Below are 8236 nucleotides of genomic sequence, written 5' to 3'. Positions count from 1 at the left end.
GGGTTCAGAGAGAGGGCCTCAGTGTGCAAGGTGACTGCACACACCTATAGTAAGGAAATAGTCACTGCCCTACAGGGCTCGTAATCTTAGTTACTGACAAGCTGCTACTAGTGGATGATACAAATGGGTAGAGATTGGTGGGGCCGTCAAAGTAAAAGAAGCCTGTTTGTACTTAAGTAGATGGGTGTGTAACATATTGAGCAGCAGGATGGTGTTAAGGAGTTTGGTTCACATCTATAAAACAAATTAAGACAATAAGTGTGGGAGGAAAGATATTACTAGAAGTTGTCCAGGGAAGTCATGGGGCAAAGGTGAGAGGAACAGGATAGGAGCCATTGCTATACCAGTCTAAGTCTCAGCCCAATGCCTTAACCGTAAGGACAATCATTCCTTTGTTGATTATTCTGATTTCTGAAGTACAGTTCTCAAACTGGACTGAATAACTCCAACCCCCTAAGTGGTATGCATTTATCATGCAATACACAAAAGTGGATCCAAACCCAACGCACCCTTGTTAGACACATTCATACCATCTTACCCTGCAGGATTATAATCTTAAAATGGAGATGCTCTACGTGGCTACCGTCCTTATTTGAATTCAGCTTGTATTTAAATCCACAAAGGCTCTAACAGTGGAGATTTGCTTTCTTCCCGACATTTCAGTGGATTATTTTTATGCCTTTCCATTGATTTGAGACTGAGCTTGTTTTACAACAAACTTAGCTGATATTTGCTCTGTATCCAGTTGGCATCTCCTCACGCTGTCCATATTGCAATGCAGTGCCTGCTTCTTAAAGAGCACAGATCAGCATCTGTAAGCACAGTCTACCAAGGGGTTTGACTCAGTGTCATTGTTCCATTCATTGTAATTAGTTCATATTACTGTGAAACAGACTCAATATTGCAGGCTGCTTGGTTCTGGAGAGCCAATAATGGTAACAAAACGCCTAAGAGTTAATTCCCAATTGCTTTTATGGTGTGATACTGCCTGGGTTGGTAGGCCTAAAATTAGACTGAGCTGCTGTATTTAGACTCAGGGGCATGCATACCCTCTGCTCCACTCCAAGGAACAGGCAGAGCACTGGATTTTACATGCACCCTGCTCCAAGTGCTTCAGAGACCCAAGGATTTCAACAGCTTTTGAAGTGCCTCAGCAGCAGTGGGCAGAAAGAAGCCTGAGGTACAGCACAGCCCCCACAGAAGCACCAGCACCTCCTCCAAATCACTGCATGGCACTGGCACACTAGGGTCCCAGGGTACATCAGAGCCCTGCAGACGTGAGCTGGATAGTCGGCATCTCTGCAAGAAACAAAGAAGCAGCTTGGAGAAGAAAACATCAGAAATAAATGAAAGCAGCAGCTTCCCTCCCTCTACAGTACTCAAGCGAAGTCCCAAATACACAAAGGGAGGGGTGGGACAGCTGTTTTCTCTTCTCCTCCCCACTGAACTTTATATTCCCTTCTCCCTTTAAAAGGGTTCAACAACACATTAAACATAGCTGGAGAGGAAGCTATTGCCCATCATGGCTTTAGGGATTTTCCCTGCACTATTTGAGTGCAAACAGCAGCAGATTTACACAGGTCCAGTCAACCAGGCACATATCCACAAAGGGAGAGGAGGGAAACCAGACTCTCTTGTACATGTCCAATGAGGCACACAAAAAAAATCACAGGCCTCTGGAAGTTAAATGGATGAGTTGTACTGAGATAGAACTAAGTGTTTTGTTACAGGGCTATCCAATTTGCAGTGGGCAGTAAAAGCAGTGGGTTAACAACACTGAAATACCATATATTACAAAAGAAGCTTCGCTATGCTCAAGCTCTTCTTGTGGGGAGCAAAGACCCTCTACATAACACAGAGCTACACCATGGAGGGAGGCTGACTGGACTTAGATCAGAACTGCTTCCCAGTCTAGAGTAGGGGCTACCTAACAAAAGAAACTTTGACTTTAATATAAGCGCTACAGAAAAAGAGTTGGAGTAATGGTCAAAAACTATCTTATAAGAAAAATTATTTTTATTCCTAATTTTTAACTCTGCTGTTTACAAATATGCTTTTATTCTGATAATATAACCTTGCAGCAATAAAAATCACAGCGCAGCTCACAAAGCAGCTGAACTAACACCCATAAATACCAGCAGGGAAAACAATGAACAACCACTAATATTTCTATACATGATCTAGTCTTTTAATGTCACATTTTGACAATTGTAAATGATCTACAGAATGGATGTGGGCAAAAGGCAATAAGTGAGTCTTTTGAAACACTAAATGTATAATAAAACAGCGCATCATTATTAACATTTACATGATTCACATCAAATTGATGACATCCTAAATGTCCTCCTTTTAAAGGATAGAGATTTTCAATAAAATATTACATTTCATTTAATACTCTGGTACAATACTTCATACATTGCAGGAAAAAATAAATGTACGGTCTAGTCCACCTAATAAAGGATCTTTTTTTCATTAGCTTTTAGTACTGTAATAAAAAAATCACAATAGTGTCATAAATAACCAGGTCTGCAATTAATTACATGTTTTGCTATTTTAAAATGGAAAAAAAATAAAAATTAATTTGAAATAATGAAGTTATGAAAAAATTGTCCTAGTACCAACTGTTTGATCTATCCCATCCCTACAATGAAAAAGGAAACAAGTTGTATAGCTAGGATACAGCTAATGAAGTTGTATTTTTGAACACACATACCTCAAGAGAAAAAAAAAAGTTTGGTCAATAGAAGAATTAATCAGTCCTAATAAAGGTTACCTGAAATTAAAGTGTATGCTATAAAACATTCAGTAAATGAGGGTCTGCAGCAGATTCTTGCTGTCATACAATATTGTGCCTTTGGAATTGGTTTACATTTCCCTTGTGGTATAAAGTCTTCTACAATAGAACACTTCAAAAACTGTATCCCTTTTCCATTCCATTGTTACAGCAATAGCTTGTAGAGTGATGTTACATTAGTTTTTAAAAACCCACTAAAAATACTAAATGAAACCCAAGTATCCATTTTTCCCCTGTACCACAGAACATTTATATGTTTTGTTTGATCTGTAATAAAACAACCAATGTTTAAAATAATACTAAAAGAGAAAGACACACTAAAAGGAGTTACCCCTCTGTCGGCATGTTTGAAACGCAGCTGGTTTGTAACTTGCAAGATCCCCCCCCCCCTTTGGTTTTCAGCAGGGCCAGACGCTCCAATTAAAAAGAAACAGCTTTCTCTAGCATACAATCTTTTGGAATTTTTTCTAATTAAAAAAAAAAAAAGTTCATCCATCATGTGCTCTTTAAGATTAACACACATTCTAGAGAAATGAGATTTCCCCAGTTCCAAGAACAAATAACTACAGAGCTGAGTTCCACAGACTTTAAATGCTAATCTTATGATAGGCAGCTTTATGCTGAATACATCACCATATTATTGTAGCCAATACAAGTCAATCTTTAGGACAAGTCATATTAGTGCAGTTCATAAGCTACTGCTTAGGAGGATCTTCCTTTGAACTTTCATTTTGATACACAGTATTTCTAATCCTGAACATGCACTCCACTTCCTCCTAATTTAAAACCTGGCAGCATCCAAGGAAATATAGCACCACATAATGCTACACAAAATTTTCAATTAACAGATATTTAGACTGTTATTGAATTACTCAATTCAAAATCACAACTCGGCACTTAAATGATCCCTATTTAACCTTTGCAGAAAACATCAACATGATGAAACTGTACATGGAGGCTGGGGAAGGAAGTTGATATAAAGCAAATATTCTATTTGTGACTGAATGAACACAAGTAGATGAAAACGGATTATCCTTTCATCAAGCCATAAGAATTTTAGCTCTACAGAGGGTGCAAATATTAACGACTGTGCTATAGATAATGACATTAAGACACAAATAGTATGGTGTGCTGGTGACAGGAGTTCCAGGATCAGAAGACAAGAGGTATTATAACAAAATACAAGAGGCAAAGTAACAAAAGTTCAGCTTAAAGTTAAGATGCACCTTCATTCAGTTCAGACAAAACACAAAATGTGAAGCATTTGAGGTTGCAAAGCATTCTCAGGGAAAGCTAATGCAATCCCCACATCAGTGTAGGGAACACAAATGCTGCACTAATTACATTCCAGGCTTTTGTGTAATTTCACTAATATGGCCAATAATGTAACTTCATCACTCTTGCACCCTCACCGCACATACAGCAACGCAATGCAGAGATTACCATTATCTGCATACTCTAAATAAAAATGATGATAATTCCTCAATATTACCTGGTGGCGTCACCATAACTCTCAGAACTCCACCAGCAGTGAGGGGAAAGATGCTGCTACGACACCACTGGTACCTACTCCTCGAGCCCGATCCTGCCATGAGCACACACTCAGCTGCTATAGGCTCCAATGGGAGATCCAGATTCAGATGACAGGACAGGGCAAAGTTTCTTTCATGCAGGAAACTGAGAAGTGTTTACAGCCCTTCTTCTGCAGATGAAGAAACCCATGGCACTAGAACAGCATCTCTCACTGCTGACATCACTCTGGGAGGATTTTATTTCATTAATAACAATCGAAAGTGTTTTTAGAGATAGATGCAGTATTTTTTTTTTTAATTAAAACATGGACAGCAAATTGGATGTGGCTCTGAAAGGCACTTTAGGCAGAATGTTAATGAAACTCCTGCCTGATGAAATAGACCAGAACAAGCGGCTGTTGACTGGTACCTGCGCTGCCCTTTTCATTAAGGCAATTTTAGGTAATAGCTAGTTTTCATAAAGTCCTTTTCCCCAGGCTACCGCCATTAGTGTAAGGCCTTACCGAGAACCAGAAGGCCTAATAACTGTATTTTTTAAAGACGGGCCTAAGTTCAGCCTAAGATTAACAGCCTACACAGTGGGTTACTAGTTTCATTGTTTTAATACGATGTCAAGTGTCATTGTGGAGCTTCTTAAAATGTCTCAACTCCACAGGTCAGATCTCCTGCTTAATAAATGAACACGGAAAAATTAACATAGGCAGCGTCCCCACAGCTGCTAGACAGCTGCCTTTTTTTTCCCCCCTTTTTTCTTTTTTTGACAGAATGGCTGTAAATTGGTATCTGGGGTACAGGTCATCTAGAGAATGCTCTAGTCTGAGGCAAAGGCTACTTTTTGTAGTTATTCAAAAATAGCCCATCCAGCAACTCAGCTGAGAAGTAATCAAAGCCAACAACTGTTACAAAAAACACCTTCATATCAAAGATTAACTGCTCACCCCTGTCAAACTCAGACCAAGTTTGAAATGTATTAGGACTAATTTTATCATGTAGCTGACTATTAATGTGGGTGATCCACTGTCTTCAAACAATCAAGAACTGTTCCCATTAGTATTTTATTTTTATATAATGGACTTACCCAAATCACGGCTTCCCCACTCATAAAAAATCCCCACAACTGCTCCGAGAAGAAATAATGCTAATAACCAGATTTTGAAACAAAAATACTATTTGAAGGAAACAACGCCAGTCTAACAGTTGGCTGGATTCACAATTAAGATTCTACAAAATATCTTTCTACATTGTAGAGAGGATTTCCTTTTTATTTGAAAAATGAGCAATTGTAAATCAGGTATTGGAGAGAAAGGATATAATGATCTTTAGATGGTCTTAAGTTTTGCTTATTATTGAAGAGTTAAACGCTATAAATAAAAAGGTACCAAGCCTTCAAAGTTCACTCTTCATGTGAAGCTTGTTCCATCTCTTTCTTGACCTTTTTTAAAAAACAATATTCATTTCTGGGAAAGGGAAAAAAATTAAAAGCTCTTTAGAACCATATACTATAATAATTCATTATTCTGAATTTACATGGAAATACTTCATTTTGACACTTCACATAAACAGCAGTGATTGACCTTTGATCTAAAATATCAGGTGGAATTTCATATAACTAGAGGCATCCATCAGTTTAAAGAGATAGTCTGGTCTTCTCCCAACTTTCATGCGGAGTGGCATATCCCACCTGTTCCATGTTCTATCAAAGGACAGTGACACGTCTGAAGTCCTTTTTTAACTCAAAAGGAAGAAGATTACCAACTTCTTTCAGCTTCTCCACTAAGAATTAAGATCTAAATTTACTTTTCACCATTTACGCTGTTCATTTTGCATTTCAGTTGGCTTGGACAACAAAAAAAGTCTAAACTTAATTCTTGAAAGGGTCACCATAAGGTAGCTTTGGCCCAAAACATAAGAATGTATCAAAAGAATATAGAAATCTAACTTTAGAATAAAGTTCACTTAAAACTTAAATTCAAATTGCAATGTTTCCAACTGAGAACAGCAGTACTAGGCTAGTTTATGAGAACCAGAAAAAGTGAAACAAATATATCCAATTACATTTGACTGGGGTGCAGCCAAAAAATGATAGGTATTTAAATATAGTGTAAGACAAAATCCAAGTACTTATTTGAGTGATGGTAAGGGTTTAATTTAGTGATATTATATCAATAATAGGATGAAGACCCTTCACTTCCTATTCCAGAGCCGTGGCTCCAATCTGTCCTGAGCTGGCAATGACCAAGTCATTCATATCCAATTGTGACCTGAAGTCAGTCAGTGGTTTCAGTCCAGTTTCTTGTGGACACCTGTCCACATCATATAAAACACAGCTGGCACTTTTCTGACATTGTCAGTAAAGAGGCCAAGGATTAGACAGACTGCTGCCTTGTCTCTTTAGGTGGTCTCCAAGTCCCTAGCTTACACCAGGATCAAAGCGTACTTGCAAAGCAGCATGGGCAAGCTTGCATTGCAGCTATCTATGTTGGATCTGTTCCAGAGATAGAATGTTTTCAGAACTGTCTATGTAATTTCTTCTGTAAGCCTGCAGTTCACTTAAATTTAAAGGAAGGAATTCCATTTCCAACACACAGAAGTCAGGCTATTCAGAGCAAAGACCAGAGATCAGAGCTAATATTCCATCTTGCTTATGAAGTTTGAAGGCAAACTCCCATTGTAAGTTAAAATTGGTTTTAGCAGTTTAACTCCCTTGAGGGCTGAGTGAGGTGGCAATACACAACTGAGAGGATTTTAAGATGTGTACTGTTCCCTGGTTGTAGGAAATACTAATTAGGAAGCTATTGAAATGTAAAAAGAAAAGGAGTACTTGTGGCACCTTAGAGACTAACAAATTTATTAGAGCATAAGCTTTCGTGAGCTACAGCTCACTTCATCAATGCATCCGATGAAGTGAGCTGTAGCTCACGAAAGCTTATGCTCTAATAAATTTGTTAGTCTCTAAGGTGCCACAAGTACTCCTTTTCTTTTTGCGAATACAGACTAACACGGCTGCTACTCTGAAACCTGTCATATTGAAATGTAGTCTCCAGAACAGGATATACTGCAAAAACCCATTAAACAGATCATCAGACCATGACTTAATTTAACAAATGCCTAGTTTATGGACCACTTTCCAACTCTGATACGGATTACAGTCTATTGGGTCAGGGTGGGTGCTGGGTCCTTTCTATGCCATAATGGCTCTGATAGAGTCAATACAATCAATCATATAAAGGCCGATATAAATCATATGTTTGCAGATCACTGGCCCAGCCACCTCTTTGAAGCAGAGGTGTTCCATCACATAAGCACATTAAACCCATATGCTAAAATATTGTACAAAGTTTTAATTTAAGAAGTTTGAAAGTTCAGTTATTCTCTGAAAGGGGGCTCCATGTACAAATGACCTCATGGACCACCTATATTTATTCTATCACTGACCTCTAGAGCAAATTGGCTCAGTTTACAAGTCCAAAATTATTCAGTGTGATACAAAAGTGGCTGTTGTTGCAGACAATCCCTGAAATCTGAAAGTTTATCTGATTCTTGCTTGCCTCTTACATCGGTGCCAAAAATAGAGATTCTCATCAGAGGCAGAACAGCATCCACACCACCTTCCCATAGCTGTATCAGCTCAGCAATGGGAACATGAGCATAAAACATATTGAGTCAATAGATCAAAATGAGAGGATTTAAAAACACTTACAGCCCAATCCAGCAATGCTCATGAATACCCACAGACTCAATGGAGCGCCACCGTCTCAATTCTGAAATGTATTTAATCCAAGAATCTTTGCCATAGTGTGAGTTGGTTTAGCAGTTAAAGTTTCAGTAGGATCCTGCAACCCTTGCTGATGTGCAATAATCAAAACCAATTTTAACTTACAATGGGAGTCTGCATTCAAACTTTATAAGC

At 38.4% G+C, this 8236-nt stretch overlaps 1 protein-coding gene across 1 annotated transcript in view; it reads right to left on the bottom strand.

The window, feature by feature from the left end:
- Window positions 1–1998: 1998 nt before the first annotated feature.
- The window catches only part of PTPN11 (protein tyrosine phosphatase non-receptor type 11), a 42173-nt gene continuing 35935 nt past the window's right edge, over window positions 1999–8236 (bottom strand). Inside the window, exon 16 of the mRNA XM_038373050.2 lies at window positions 1999–5783. The gene's annotated coding sequence lies outside the window, so the exon portion shown is untranslated. The remainder of the gene's footprint in view (window positions 5784–8236) is intronic.

Source organism: Dermochelys coriacea, chromosome 15, assembly GCF_009764565.3.
Source record: "Dermochelys coriacea isolate rDerCor1 chromosome 15, rDerCor1.pri.v4, whole genome shotgun sequence".
In the NCBI taxonomy this organism is placed as follows: Eukaryota; Metazoa; Chordata; order Testudines; family Dermochelyidae; genus Dermochelys; species Dermochelys coriacea.
The sequence above is the reverse complement of the archived record's forward strand: the minus strand, read 5'-3'. Positions and strand labels throughout refer to the sequence as shown.